Source organism: Mesocricetus auratus, unplaced genomic scaffold (assembly GCF_017639785.1).
Source record: "Mesocricetus auratus isolate SY011 unplaced genomic scaffold, BCM_Maur_2.0 Super-Scaffold_100022, whole genome shotgun sequence".
Classification (NCBI taxonomy): domain Eukaryota; kingdom Metazoa; phylum Chordata; class Mammalia; order Rodentia; family Cricetidae; genus Mesocricetus; species Mesocricetus auratus.
The window spans coordinates 20,869,602-20,885,742 of NW_024429203.1; the positions used below are offsets into that span (position 1 = coordinate 20,869,602).

At 44.1% G+C, this 16,141-nt stretch overlaps 1 long non-coding RNA gene across 1 annotated transcript; it reads right to left on the bottom strand.

Moving 5' to 3' along the window:
* Positions 1-4,377: 4,377 nt before the first annotated feature.
* On the bottom strand, positions 4,378-13,764 carry LOC121133429. The gene is made up of 2 exons (XR_005870261.1): positions 13,559-13,764; positions 4,378-4,672 (listed from the first exon to the last, which is right to left on the bottom strand). It is a non-coding gene; the product is annotated as an uncharacterized LOC121133429 (long non-coding RNA).
* Positions 13,765-16,141: the final 2,377 nt, after the last annotated feature.

A 16,141-nucleotide genomic window follows, 5' to 3' on the forward strand; every position in this document is an offset into this window, starting at 1 on the left:
GTTTATGCCCTGGGGCCTGTTGACTAATACACAGCGATGGTCCTCACAGCTCAGCGTCTGGGCCCCCACCTCCCTGACTGCTACGCATCCTTTTCCCCTCTCCCCCTCCCCTTATTGCCTTGTCTTAGGACAACATTATCACTCCAGGGGAAACCCTTCCTTCCCACTGCTTCTGCTAATTTAATCCTGGCTTTCCTAATCAGCTGTGAGGGGCGGGGGCAGAAGTGGGCAATGTAGCCAGGCTGCCATGCATCATTTTATGGAAGAAAAGGCTTGACATTTTCATTGGCAAATCAATCCTGAAGCTCTGGGACTGGAGAAGACCCTAGAGGTCAGCCCATCCATCTTCACACCTCCAAGCAGTTCTGTACAGAAAATCATGCCCTAAACCGACTGTCTAGCTTTCTCTCCGGCTCTTCTCTGAGGGACCTACCCTCTTAACCTCTCTTGATGGGCCATTTTGGTGTTTTAGTGGAAAATGTGAAATTATTATTAAAGCAGTGGCAGTGCTGTAGGGCGGAGAATTGGAGCATAAATGAACAGCCTGGAGGCCTAGGCAGACGGCTCAGCTAGGAGATGAGGCCAAACTGGGTGTGAATTTTGAAAATGACCACTAGCTAGCTACCTCGGTGACCTTGTATAAATAAATTAGCCTTTAAAAAAAGATCCTTGAGGTAAGAAAAACAAATGCAAAATAGATCTTAAGCACTTAATTTAATTCATTCCATCTTAAAATTTTAAGTGGTGTGTGTGTGTGTGTGTGTGTGTGTGTGTGTGTGTGTGTGTGTGTGTGTGTGTAGGTCATAAGACAGCCTGTAAGATTTAGTCCTCTCCTTCCATGATGCCAGTTTGGGGATCAGACTCAGACTGTCTGGCTTACAGCATGCTCCTTTACGCACTGAGCCATCTCTTTGCTTCCCTAAAGTCTTTAGCAACACACGGATACATACATATGTACATATGTAAAATAATAATTGCATACGTTCAATAAGCATACAAACACATACTTTCCTTTTTCACTGTTCCCTCTCCCAAACCCAGATGCACATCCTGCTCAATAAAGCTCTAAGCCAGTGGTTCTCAACTTCCCTAATACTGCAATCCTTTAATACAGCTCCCCATGTTGTGGTGATCTCCCAACCATAAAATTATTTTCACTACTACTTCATAACTGTAATTTTGCTATTGCTATGAATTGCAATGTAAATATCTATGTTTTCCAATGATCTTAGATGACCCCTGTGAAAGGGTCATTCCACCCCCCAAATGGGTCACAACCCACGGGTTGAGAATTGCTTAGAACAGCCTTCATGATAGAACTTTCAAATTCAAGAAAATTTGTCAGCTTTATGCTATCTCAAACTCTGCAAGGCTACCCCCAATCTAAAGATGAATACTGACAACTTGAAAACAGATATGCCTTGTGAAGATTGGATTTCAATACCAACTACAAATGTACCCAATGTGTAGGTGTGAGCACTTGAGTTCTTGGAATCTTCATGCCTTCATCTGTAAAATGGGTTGGCAATATCTCCTACTCTGTGGGGCATCTTGCATGGATTAAATGAAATTATGTATAGAAAGTATTTGGCATAGCAGTCTGGCAATGCTGTGTGCTTAATGCATGACGATTACACTAATAGTTGATGTGTATTGCCCATTCTGTCATGTCAGGCATTGAGACGTGCCTGCTCTATTAACTCATTCCTTGTAAATGGTTATTATGTCCATTCAAGGTTATTGCTTCCATTATCATTACTATTATTGCATTTTGAAGACCCAGGAAGGAAAGTGACAATGGGCTCTTTCCTGTCAAGTATCTATTATTTTGTTATTAAAGTCAGTAAGGTACATTCAAGTCAATTCAATTGAAAGGCACCAATCAAGGAGAAAAGATGAGGCAGGGTTCAGAGAGCAGCAAGGGGAATGAGGAGTCAGCCTGTTGCCTTCAAGCATCACGGCTGGTCCTAGCTGCATGATGGTTGGGTGCCTAAGTTCTTTTCTCAGGCCTGAAGCAGAGAAAGATGTCTCTTGCCAGGATATGGGAGGTGACTGAACCTAGAAATGGGTGACAGAGAAAGGGCATAATGCTTGCAAGGCTGTCTGCTTGGTGTCTATGGTTGTTGAGTCTACATCTCTCCAGAGAGGGAGTGAGGAGGATGGGAGGGTGTGTTTTATTGTGAAACAAACAAAAAACCAACCAGCCAAACAAAAACATCCCAACCAACCAACCAACCACAAAAGCACATCAAGTAAAACTGACCTGGCCTGTTCAGATGTTTGATTTGAGCAGAACAATGAAGCAAAGATGGAGGAAGAGACTGAACTCCCTCAGTGTACTTAAGAGCAAACCTCCAATGACTTAACTTCTTCATTTCTCCCACCAGTTCCACTAATTCACTACATGTCAGAGGGTGGGAACCACACCCCTAATGCATAGCTGGGGTTTGGGGGACCAGGACATACACATTTATCCAAACCATAACAATGATGTTGCAAAGGTGCTTCAAAATTATTTTTAAACTAGAAACAAGCTACAGTCATTAACTTCAAAAACACTAAAGAAAGTGGAGCAAGAGAAGATTTTGGAAACTACAACTCAGTTACAATTCACCATGAAAGAGAAAAGCTGTTACATGTTATCAGTGCCTCTAGCCACTGAGCATCCAGATGGTTCTTAATGCAAAGCTATCGGAGGTGTGGCATTTTCTGTACTAAAAAATGGTGATGGACCATTTAGAAAGAACAGCGTGAATCAAATAACCAGCTCAGCGTACCAAACTTGCAATGCCCTTCCTAAATGGCTGCACTCCCAATTTAATTTGATAGCATATTAGTTTGTAATTTGTTAAATAGGCAGGTTGGTGCTTTCTCCGAGTGTATTTGGATGGGTTTCTGAAATACTCTGGGAGGCTTGCAGGAGGATTATGTTTCTTAGGAAGACCTCTTACTCTGACCAAGCACCTCATAATTATTTTCTTTGATTCCTTCCACCGTGTGTGTGTGTGTGTGTGTGTGTGTGTGTGTGTGTGTGTGTATGCATACACTAGGGCACACATATGCAGGACGGAAGTCAACATTGGGTGTCATTCCTCAGGACAAGGTCCACCTTGTTTATTGAGACAGGCTCTCTCATTTTTACTTGGTACACAGATTCTGATTTGGCTGAACTGGCTGGCCAGCCAGCTCTAGACATCTATCTCCCTGTCTCTGGTTCCACAGCACTGCCATTGTGAACATGTGTAGCCATGTCTAACATTTCTATGTGGCTGCTGGGATCAAGCTCACATTCTCATGCTCTTGTGGCTAGCACGTGAGCCACTGAGCCACTTACCCAGCCACAGAGCCTCTGCCTTTATATGAGGACTTCTCCCCTTGGCTTCCCTCTGCTTTTAACTCCTCACCCCCTGGGAACTTAATCACCTTTTAAAGGAGGATTTTCCTGAACACTCTGTGTAGCAGGTTTTCCTACAACTACTCTAACTGGTCTGAGCTGATTCACACTACTCCTTGTAGCACTCACACAGGCCTCGTTTCTCACAACAGCTCCAGTATCTTAGCTGAGACCTAGTCAAAGCCTTAATACATATTGGTTTGCTAAATTTGACCTAAGATATCTCTGTTTCTATCTTTTTCCACTTATCTCAAAGGTGTCTTCTTATACAGTGAACTGTAGCCTAACTTGCAGTGTTAGCAAGATGGTAACTTAGCCTTGTAATTCATAGCCGAGTCTTAGCCAATAACAAGCAGGTAATTGTTCAAACCACCTTTGAACACGACAGGCAGGAGCTGCAACCAATCTGCCTGTCTCTATAAGTTTTGCTCAGCCTCTGGATTTAACTAAAATTTGCTTCACTTTTGGTCCACACTGATGTCTGATGTCTGGCCTAGAATTGTAAATAGCATGCTACAAAACTAGATTGTACACACACACACACACACACTGACACACACACACTCACACACACACTGACACACTCACACACACTCACACACACACTCACACACACTGACACACACTCACACACACTCACACACACACTGACACACACTCACACACACTGACACACTCACACACTCACACACTCACACTGACACACACACTCACACACACTCACACACACTCACACATACTCACACACACACACTGACACACACTCACACACACTCACACACTCACACACACTCACACACACTGACACACACACTCACACACACACTGACACACACTCACACACTCACACACTGACACACACTCACACACACACTCACACACACACTGACACACACACACACTCACACACACTCACACATTTCAATCTTGTCTGTAGTGGCTTAAATAAAAGAAAATAAAATTATTTTCTTTTTTAAGAAAGGTAAGGTTTCAATATTTCCTTTAATTTACGACACACTTGTAGAATGTAAAAATTCCCAGAAGGTTAGTCTCTGAGTCATGTTTATTTCTAGGTAGGAGACTTGGTGTGGCTGATTTAACTGAAGAGAGATGACATATGACCTTTGGTTATTCAAGACTGGGAAGAAGACTGTCGTAAATATTAACTCTAGCCAACATCATTTGATTGAGCTCCTCTCTGGCTGGATAGCTGGAGACAAAGTTCTTCTTGCCAGTTAAAGAAGAAATGGAATGTCTGTCACTTTCAGCCATTGGTACCTACAAAAGAAATACATGGAGTGGGGTCAAAAAACAGTAGTAGTTCCTATATGACTACAAAAGGCAAACCAGAGTCTCAGACTCATATTAACATCTACACTGATGACTCACCATCTGCCATGCATTGAATCCATACAATAATGGATGGCCTGTCCATTACCTGGGTAATTATATTTATAGCAGAGAAAGAACCAGAAATACAGGATGCACCTCCCATCTCTCCTGTGTGAAGGTGCTATGAACAACTGACACCTGCAGTTGGCTAAGACTCCCCTACTTGTTAAAGGGGAGATCACCATCTTGTTTCTGCATCAAGCTAAGTTACAGTCTGCTGAGGCCTTAGTGATCTCATCTTATTGATGGCCACATGAGATCTACAGCAGTGTAACAACTTTTTCAAGTCTTCAAAAGTAGTAAGTGACAAGAAGTGAGGTTCAAAGGCAGGATTGTCCTGTGTGACACTGATGCCCTCCCCATTACAAATGGCTGGCTTCATTGAGAGTTGTATGCTCTGAAGCTGTATCACAGAGAGACAAGGATAGCTAGCCCAGTCTTCCCCAGGGTTAATCGGCAGACAAATGCAAAGGTACCATCCCTTGCATACACCAAGCACAAATGAGCCTTGCAACTTCTGCTTGATTCAAAAAGTGGGGGATGGGCAGCATAGTAGTCACAATGGGCGGGACTTATAAGGAGGCTCTCAGGAAGAACAGTCATCTGGATTTTCACAAGAGTGTGAGGAAAAGTAGGAAGGTCACAGTGCAGCCATCTTGGTGGTCACTGTTGAGTCCTCCAACAATATCCAGCATCAGCTAGCCAGCCTCTGGGTGTTGGCTTGAAATATGGCAGGGGGTGGTGGGGTGGAGGGAGAGTCAGAGCATTAAAGCCTTAGGATGGTCAGCATGGGCATATCTGACTCAAGGTTCGTGATTCCTGAGGAACCAGAGAAGTGGATGTCTTTGTTTTGACTATGGGTGACATGGATAGTTGCTGAAAGTGACATCCGTGTCTTTCTCTATTGTGGTAATACATTCATCCAATGGTACACATTATATATGTTCAGAGGCTTATGTATCAGCGATACCATAACTAAGCATCTTAAAATAAGCAAGTAAATTAACAAACGCATAAAGTTGAATCCTGACTTTAAAAGAAAACAGGAAAGGGAGAGGCCATGAAAGCACACGTTTGCAGTTCCAGCTACCAGAGAGGCTGAGGTAGAGACCCACTTGAGCCTATGAGCTGGAGGCCATGTAGGGAAACACAGTAACACAATTTCACCCATCTGTGCATGCATGTGTGGGTGCATGCATGCGTGTGTTTGGTGTATACATATGTATATGCCCATGTGTGTCTGTGTTGAATATGGAAACCAGAGGTTGACATCACTAGAAATTCCAGGTATATGCTGGCAAACCCATCTTTTTCTTTTCTTTTTTCTTTCTTTCTTTCTTTTTTTAAAATATGGATCCTGGGATTCCAAACTCAGTTTCTCACATTTGCACAGAATGATGTGCTGTAGCTCAGTGGCAGAGTGTGTGCGTAGTATGGTATGATTCAAGCCCCAGCACAACAATAAAGACAAGAAGGAGAAAAGAGAGGGAGAGGAGGAAGGAGGGGAGAAAATGGTAGGGAAGCTTCTTTCTTCTTAAGCTTTCCTAAGTTTCAAGTTCACCTCAACAGAGGTCGGTGGGGTGGCATGGAGAACCGGATGGGGGATTTCCTGTAGACTTCAAGCAGCACACCCCCCCCCTTTCCTGTCTATGAACCTGGCTTGGGGAAAAACAAAATTATAGTCTGAGCTATTGCAAGCAGAACTCTTGGTGGAGACTTCCTGTTGCTTTATGGGTCCTTCTCCAGGGCTTGTGGGCTCCTCTTCTCCAAAAGAATACCACAGAAAAGGATGTTGCCCTCCCAGGAACTCACTCTGTGGGTTTTGGATCCCTGGATCCCTGGATCCCGCATTCCTGCACCGAGACACTGAGACCAGGAAAAGGGCATGCTTTCCTGTGCCTGTCCCTCCCCCATGGTAGGCTCCACATGAATTCAGTGTGGTTTATTTATCCTGTTTAATTTCTCCAAAAGTCATTAGCTCTATTTGTGTCTGCCCTTATTGGACCATGCTGTGATATTTCGTATACATTTAAAATGGATACCAAGGAGAGCGGCTGCTTATTGCCAGCATTTAATACAAGTATCTAATTAAGTTCAGGTTATTGTGTTAATTATCATTCAGATCTATAAAATTTATTAAGCTATCAGATTTTCATGTCATCCTTCTGCAATTAGTGGTTATGTGTTCCTTCAACTGTTTAGATTTGTTTTAGGAAAAATTAAGTCTGGCCATGTCCAATGAATTGTTTCAATTCACCTCGCCATTAGGTTTGATCATAAAATGTTTATTAGAGTAAGGTATGAAGTTTTAGCTTAACCTTCTACCTTTAGCGTACCCGCCATCAAGTGTCAGGGGTACATCTTTCACAATGAGAGGAATAGTTATATCCTGCCTCAGTCATGAACTCCATTTGCCAAGATTTGTTTTAAAAGTATGTGTGTGTAAATGATGCAATTAAATTTTAATTTCAAAAAATGAGTGGCATTTTCAGAAATTTCTAGTCCCCTCACCACTTCATACATACTATTTTAAAAACTCTCTTCAGCTGGGCGGTGGTGGCGCACGCCTTTAATCCCAGCACTCGGGAGGCAGAGACAGGCGGATCTCTGTGAATTTGAGGCCTGGCTGGACCGATAGCCTCCGAAACAATACAGAGAAACCCTGTCTCGTAAAAACAAAAACAAAACTCTCTTCAACAGGGACTTCAAACTTACCCTTGACTATGAAGAGAAGGTTCCCCTAGAACCTATGACACTCACAGAGAAAACGAAAGTTACCACGGGACTGCCCTCTGCCACCGAAGTCAAAGGTGCCCTCTCTCCCCTCCCAGCCTCCCCTGGTATGGATTTTAGACATAGATCTGGGGAGTGCCAGCCTACAATCCTATTGCCAGAGAGTCTGGGAAACAGAAACTTCATTTACTGGCTGGTTAAGTACTGAGCTGAACTCAAGAAAGCCAGTATCAGAGAGGGAGGACTGATGATCAAAGGGATTAAGACTGGGCTGGTTGAACCCCCAGAAACAGCTGACCAGACAAAGGTTAACTCTTGAATCCCAGGCATCAGCCTGGGAATCCAGCATGGGACTGATCAAGACCCCCTGAATCTGGGTGTCAGTGAGGAGGCCTAGGTAATCTATTGAGCCTTGGACAGCAGATCAGTACCCATCCCAAGTATACACACGGTCTCTGGACTCCCATAGAACAATGTGAGGTGCACTCTCACCCTGAACTCTTGGGGAAGGGTCTAGGCCCTGCCCTATATGAAATGACAGACTATGGACACCCCCATGGAGGGCCTCACCCTCCCTGGGGGAATGAGGGATAACGGGGGGGATGGGGGGAGGGCACGGGAGGAGGGGAGGGAAAGGGAGAGGGACCTCGTACTGACTTGTGAAGCAACCTTGTTTCTTATCTAAATTTAAAATGGAAAATAAAAAAAATATTAATAAAAAAAAAAAGAAAACCACTCCCCCTTCTCGCCACAGTTAACATCTCCCTTGGAGACTGTTCTCAGTCTCTGCAGCTGCTGGCCTCTGTCTAGCGTTCTCTACGTCCTCTCCTCAACCTGCTGTCAGTGCATAAACATCCTCCAAGCTTCTCAGAGAACATCCCATGTGAACCTGATGCTGCCAACCCTCCAGGTTCTGTACCTGTAAGGCTTCAGGCAGTATGCTGGCCTGCCCTGTCACCTGGCAGAACGCACTCAGGCAATACTCTGGTCAGCCCAGGGATCCATGGCAGCTGTCACTACCTAGTCTGCAGCAAGTGCAAAGGACCCTTTAATATGAAAAAAAAACAAAAACAAAACAAAAATACCCTGCCCACTTCTGCTCTCTTTCCAGCTGTTCTCCTGAAGGGACAGATAGGACGTTTCCTGCCTCCTCTTCTCTCTCTTCTTCCTTCCCTCTCTCTCTCTCTGTCCCCCTTCTTTCTGTTCCCTCCCCCCCCTTCCCTTTCTAATAAACCTTCTCACTTAAGCTCTGTCTGCCTGGCATGTCTGTCCCTTGCATGTCATAGAATCGGACAAGGCCCCCCACACCCATTATTCCTAACAGTACCCGGCACAAACACTGGGTACACCTCGCTGTCTCTTCACATCTCTGCTCACTCCTGCGTCTTCACACAACCGTTAGGCAATTTTATAAGATTATGGAGGAAGAAGTTGCCACTGCCAAAGACAGCTGTGCTGCTGGCTGCTATAAGACACAGGATGAGAATTTAATCAAAACATCGTAGCTACCATCTGATTCAGATAACTCCTCGCTATTTTGTTTTCCTTCAGACTTTCTGGGAAGCCACATATACACTCCAAAGCCTATAGTAAGATTGATAGGTGATCATGAAAAGAGTTTCCCTCGACATCAAAAGTGTTCACTGTATCTCACGGCATCATTAATTCTTAGATTTAGCACTTGTCTAACATGTGTGAGGCCTTGGGTCCTGTCCCTAGCACCACAAAGAAAGAAACAGCAAGAAAAATTCATATGAATTAGAAAATCAAAATTAGATGTGGAGGCATTTCACCCCCTAAAATTGAGACCAGTTTTTCTGAAAACCTCCTCCCGGGTCTTCTCCAAGCTGTTAGAGATGTTGCCTCTTTCTAAATCTTGCACTACTTATTCTTTTTTTTTCTTTTATCATTTTTTATTTTAATTTTAAATAGCTTGTTTTACATGTCAATCCCAGTTCCCTCTCCCTCCCCTCCTCCCACATTCCCCCCCCCGGCCTCCCACCCTATTGCCATTTCCTTCCACATAGGGGATATCTAGAGTCTGTCATTTTACTCTGGGTAGGGTCCAGGCACTCCCCTAAGAGTCCAGGCTGAGAGAGCATCCCTCTTTGTGCTATAGGCACACGATGACTGTTTGTATTCCAGGGATAAACACTGATCCACAGCTCAGGGCCCCATAGGTTGCCCAGGCCTTCTTGCTGACACTCACATTTGGGGAGTCCAGATCAGTCCCATGCTGGCCTCCCCGCTGTCGGTCTGGGGTCCAAGAGCTCTCCCCTGTTCAGATCAGCTGTCTCTGCTGGTTTTGCCAGCCCATTATTTGCCAATTTGCTCATCACTCCTCTCTCTGTCACTGGGTTCCTTGGGTTCAGTTCAGCGCTTAATTGTGTGTTTGCCTCTGCTTCCATTAATCACTGGATGAAGGCTTCCGGATGGTTACAGACATCAAGTTCATTATCAGGAATGGGCATTCGAGGTGGTCTCTCCACTATTGCTTAGCTTGCCAATTGGTGTTATCCCTTTAGATCACTCGAGGTCACTCTGGTGCCTGAACTGTCTTCTAAACTATGATTCCCTCTTCCCCCTATTCTACCCCCACCCACTCAACTTCCTGTTCCCCCATGACCTACTCTCTCTTCCTCTTCTCCCCCTCTCTTCTTCCCAGCTCCCACTCCCCCCCACCCCTTGCCGTGTTCCCCATCCATTCAGAGGATCTTGTCTCAATCCTCTTCTCTTGGGTACTATGTATCTATGCATATCTTTTAGGTTCTTTCCTGTTTCCCAGACTCTCTATCAGTGGAAGTGCAGACTGGCACTATCCTGATCCGTGTCTAACATCCATATATGAGTGAGTACATACCATGTTTGTCTTTTTGCGACTAGGTTACCTCACTCAGGATGGTTTCTTCCAGTGCTATCCATTTACCTGCGAATTTCAAGATTCCATTGCTTTTTTCTGCTGAGTAATACTCCATTGTGTAAATGTACCACATTTTCTCTATCCACTCTTCAGTTGAGGGGCATCTAGGTTGCTTCCAGGTTCTGGCTATTACAAATAATGCTGTTATAAACATAGTGGAGCAGATGTCCTTGTTGTATGAACTTGCCTCATTTGGATATATGCCTAAGAGTGGAATTGCTGGGTCTAGTGGTAGATTAATTCCCATTTTCCTGAGGAATCTCCATACTGATTTCCAAAGAGGCTGTATGAGTCGGCACTCCCACCAGCAGTGGAGGAGTGTTCCCCTCTCTCCACATCCTCTCCAGCATAAATTGCCTTCGGTGTTTTTGATTTTAGCCATTCTGACAGGAGTAAGATGGTATCTCAGAGTTGTTTTGATTTGCATTTCCCTGATGGCTAAGGATGTTGAGCACTTTCTTAAGTGTCTCTTGGCCATTTTAGCCTCCTCTATTGAGAATTCTCTATTTAGTTCTGTACCCCACCTTTTAATTGGATCCTTTGGTGTTTTGGAGACTTGTTTCTTGAGTTCTTTATATATTTTGGAGATTAGCCCTCTATCACCAGCACCCCTTCATGATAAAGGTCCTAGAGAGATCAGGGATAACAGGAACGTACCTGAATATAATAAAAGCAATATACAGTAAACCAACAGCTAACATCAAACTAAATGGAGAGAAACTCAAAGCAATTCCTCTAAAATCAGGAACAAGACAAGGCTGTCCACTCTCTCCATATCTCTTCAATATTGTACTTGAAGTTCTAGCTACAGCAATAAGACAACAAAAGGAGATAAAGGGGATACAAATAGGAAAAGAAGAAGTCAAACTTTCACTATTTGCAGATGATATGATAGTTTACATAAGTGACCCAAAAAACTCCGCAAGGTTACTCCTAGAGCTGATAAACACCTTCAGCAATGTGGCAGGATACAAGGTAAACTCAAAAAAATCAGTGGCCCTATTATATACAGGCAATGAAGTGACTGAGAAAGAAATAAGAGAAACCTCACCCTTTACAATAGCTATAAACAGCATCAAATATCTGGGGATAATGTTAACCAAGGAAGTGAAAGACCTGTATATCAAGAACTTTGTGTCTTTAAAGAAAGAAATCAAAGAAAATACCAGAAAATGGAAAGATCTCCCATGCTCTTGGATTGGTAGGATCAACATAATAAAAATGGCAATCTGGCCAAAAGCAGTCTACAGATTCAATGCAATCCCTATCAAAATTCCATCACAATTCTTCAAGGACCTGGAAAGAACATTAATCAACTTTATATGGAGAAACAAAAGGCCCAGGATAGCCAAAACAACCCCATACAATAAAGGAACTTCAGGAGGCATCACCATACCTGACTTCAAGCTCTATTATAGAGCTATAGTCCTGAAAACAGCTTGGTATTGGCACAAAAATAGGCAGGTAGACCAATGGAACCGAATTGAAAGCCCTAATTTTAACCCACACACCTATGAACACTTGATTTTTGACAAAGAAGCTATAAATGTACGATGGAAAAAAAGAAAGTATCTTCAACAAATGGTGCTGGCATAACTGGGTACTGGTATGCAGAAGACTGCAGATAGATCCATGTTTATCGCCTTGTACAAAACTTAAGTCCAAATGGATCAAAGATCTCAATATAAATCCAGCCACACTGAAACTTTTAGAAGAGAAAGTGGGAGATACTCTTCAACGAGTTGGTACAGGAGACCACTTCCTGAACATAACACCAGTGGCACAGACACTGAGATCGACAATTAACAAATGGGACCTCCTGAAACTAAAAAAAAGCTTCTGTAAGGCAAAGGACACAGTCAACAAGACAAAAAGGCAGTCCACAGAATGGGAAAAGATATGCACTACTTATTCTTATTCCTGCTGTTTGGAATACTACTTGCTTGATGGTATCCTTCTCAGCCTCATCCTGCACTCACCTCTGGACCTAAGAATCCCCATCTCAGATAAACAGAATCCTTTACTCAGTTATGACAAGGGAGGAAGCGGCTCTGGTGACCTACAGCAGCCCCACCGGTGTAATTTTATCCCCACGAAAAAGATGCGCGCACACACGTGCATGTTGGATTTTATTGGGGATTTGTTGTTCTGCTGGTTTGGATGTTGCTGAGCCAAGCATGGAGCAAGAGAGCTTTAACCACGGTTGAAAGGAGCACAGCAGAGAGCTGATTTAGGAGTCCGGTTTTCTAAAGACAAAAGAGGGAGTAGATGACCTTTCCGGATCCCTCCAGTGTGAAGGTTTTATGATTCTGTGCACGTCCTCTGTCTAGACTTGAAATGTGGACGCGCTCGCCTTTATGGCTGCAACATGAGAAAAGCCTAACTGCGCCACCTACAGTCTGATTCTAGGAAGTGCTCCGCTTCAGCGGGGGACAGGACCAAACCCAGACAAAAGCAAGGGAGAAAACCCCGCCAGAAAGAACACATTTCAGAGACCGTCCCCCAAGATTCCACGTGTGTTCTTAGCTTAACCTTTCAGAGGAACTGTAAAATTGCTCTCCGCAATTATTTTTTCATATAGTCAATATTTCGTGGGTTATGGAGATATAAAATTTGGCTCTTCTTTTGACGACCAGAGGAAGACAAAGACCCATAGAGGCAGATTAGCCATCCATGGCTACACAGGGATCACACTAAGACCAACTTCTTTGACTAAGAATACAACACTTGTGTGACGCCTCTCACACGATGAAATGCTCTCACTCAGAGGTATTACACGCAGTAGTCCAAGTCCCAGGCAACCTGAACCCACCCATCTTGTACTTTCTGGACTCGTCTTTGTCCTTATAAATGCCTCCCACTCCTGTAACTTTCCAGCTCCGTTCAGTAGAGCACAGAGTAAGGTAGCCTCCTTCTTTTTCAAGAACACCAAAGACCTGCCCTGGATATGTTCTAATTCTCTGTCCCCCACAGGCTCTACTCTGTTTACTCCCAGGAGTTGGGTTCAACGTTACCTCCTCAGAGAGGGGCACCCTGGGCAATCACAGTGGGAGTAGCACCTCTGGGTCTGTCTTACTTGTTTTCCTAAGGTCATTTTAGTGTATTCTACAGATCCTTACTTATCTGCGAATGGATCGAGTATACTGAAGGATACATGGAGCTCAAAGCTCCCATCAGTATGTTGGGGCTGTGGTTCCCACACCAGGCTCTCTCTAACATGGATGTCTTCCTGTCTTGACCCCATTTGATGACTTCAAGATTGATTGATTGGGAAAGAAGACAAGAGGAAGAGAGGAAACACTTCCACACCATGTGGAGTCTTCACTCCTACCTCTCACCTCAAAGAGAATGAGAATTTATTTTGGAACTAAATATAAGTGACTGTGGTCCAAGAACACAAATCCACAAATACTGTGCCCCAACGTGGCAACAGTTTATAAAGCTTCCATAGCAACAGAACAAAGAGAGTCATACATTAAGAGCTTTTAGAATATGTCTGTGGAAACATCAGATAAGTTATGTCATAGCCAAGTGAGGAAATCTGTTTTAGAGGACTCAGGCTATCTGATGACAGTCCTGTCCTGAGGGCTGGTAGAAGCTAGTGGTCTGTTTCCACATTACATAGATAAGTAGTGAAGAGGTGTTAAGGAGGCTAAAGATAGCCCAAGATAACTTGGTGTGGACTGGTAACATTCCAGTTCTCCACAACCCACATGTTGTAATCAGTCAGTGAGCTTGGCTTTCCCCCCTGGGAACTTGAGTTCACACTCACCAAGTTCTACACCTTAGCCCAACATAGGCCCTTTCCTGCCACCCATATACCTACTTCTAGTTACTATTCAAGTACCTGGATGCTAGACTCTCCAAAAGGGGAACTTGCCAGCCAGCGCCTCACCCAGAAGCATGGAGAACTCCTGAGCTTCCTATAGAACGGAACCAGGGATGGAATCGTGAAGGGATTACCTGTAGTCACTGAGTGAGCTCACTCCTGAGGGACGGCTTTTCTCACAGCTGCAGCACTGCCAACCAACATCGCAATAGGAGCCAGGCTTTCACCAGTGTAGTAACTGTGTTTAGCAGCTTTCCCCATTCCAGTGACCAAGCAGCAACTTAAGGGAAGACATTTATTCTGGCTTCAGTTCAAGGCGCTCATTGCATCGCCGGAGGGGAGACATGGTAGTAGTCAGAGAAGATATGGAAGCAGGAACAGAAGGCTGGCTGGTCACATTCTATCCACAGTCAGGAAGCAGAGAACCATGAATACTATGCTTGGCTCATTTTCTCTTTACTCAAGATCCCAGCCCAGGGAATAGTGTAGCCAACTAAGCAGGGTCTTTCTGCCCTAGTGAACCTAATTTAGGCACTCCCTCACAGGCATGCTCAGCTTGACTCAGTGATGATTTTAGAGCCCACCAGGTTGACAACAGATCTTTTTTTTAGATACCTGTCTCTTTTTTATTTATTTTGTATACAGTGTTCTGTCTGCATGTATGCCTTCACCAGATCTCATTACAAATAGTTGTGTGCCAACATGTTGTTGCTGGGAATTGAACTTGGGACCTCTGGAAGAGCAGCTGGTGTTCTTATCCACTAAGCCATCTCTTCTGCCCCTTGACAACAGATCTTAACCATCATTTCTTTACAAGGAACTGGCCTTCTCAAAGGTTACCATTCAAGCTTAGGAATTCATCATGTCATACTGAGGAATGGACCTGGTCTCTTTGCATGGTTTGCTCCTTTGCAAACAGAAATTTGAGCTTGCAACATCAGGGTCCTACATGAACTTCCCCTGATGTGAATCTATAAAAGATCATCAAAGAATGGTTAAGATGCTAGTGATCTAGTGACTCACCCCATGACTGAATCATGGGGATTTTCACATGAGGACAGAAGCTTGGAGTTGAACAGAGCTTGAAGAGCCTCATCCCCTAAGGGGAGTTGACTTTTTAAAAGGCAAAGGTGATGCATGATCACACAAAATGGGCCTTTGACACAGGAGTTACATACAGTGTCAGAGATGCTCAGTCCCTAACCATGAGCACTGAACCAGTACCTGAACGCTCCTCAACTTTACACTATGTCTCCTTTGGCTAAACAGTCATACCTCAAAACACTGTTCCTTCAACAGAATCTCTCACTGAGGGGAAGAAGTGAGCAGTGTTCCCAGCTTCATACAGATTACCACTTTTAAGTTTTACTCCTTCCTAACTGCTTGAGTCAGGGTTTCTATTGTTACAATAAAACCCTGTGACCAAGGCAACTTATGAAAGGGTTTATTTGGGGCTCACAGTTCCAGAAGGATGAGTCTATCCCCACCACACTGTGGAACATGGTGGCAGGCATGACAAAGAGCACACCGAAACCTCACTTCTTCATTCACAAACAGGAAGCAGAGAGAGCTATGACTCCAAGTGGCATACTTCCTCCAGCCAGGCCATACCTCCTAAGCCTACCCAGACAGCCACCAACTGGAGACCAAATATTCAAATGTCTGCAACTTCATGGGGTCATTCCATTCAAACCACTGCACCAATCAGTGCCGTAGCTCTAGTATGAAAGATACAGTGAGATCAAGTCCAACTTGCTCTCAGCACAGCTTCACTTTGAGGTAGTTTTCTGAAAGCCTGGGCTTGCAAACTACAGGAGACATGGGTCTAGTTTAGCAAAGTTCCTGAAGTTTTGGGGTGTCTTAACTAGGCCCT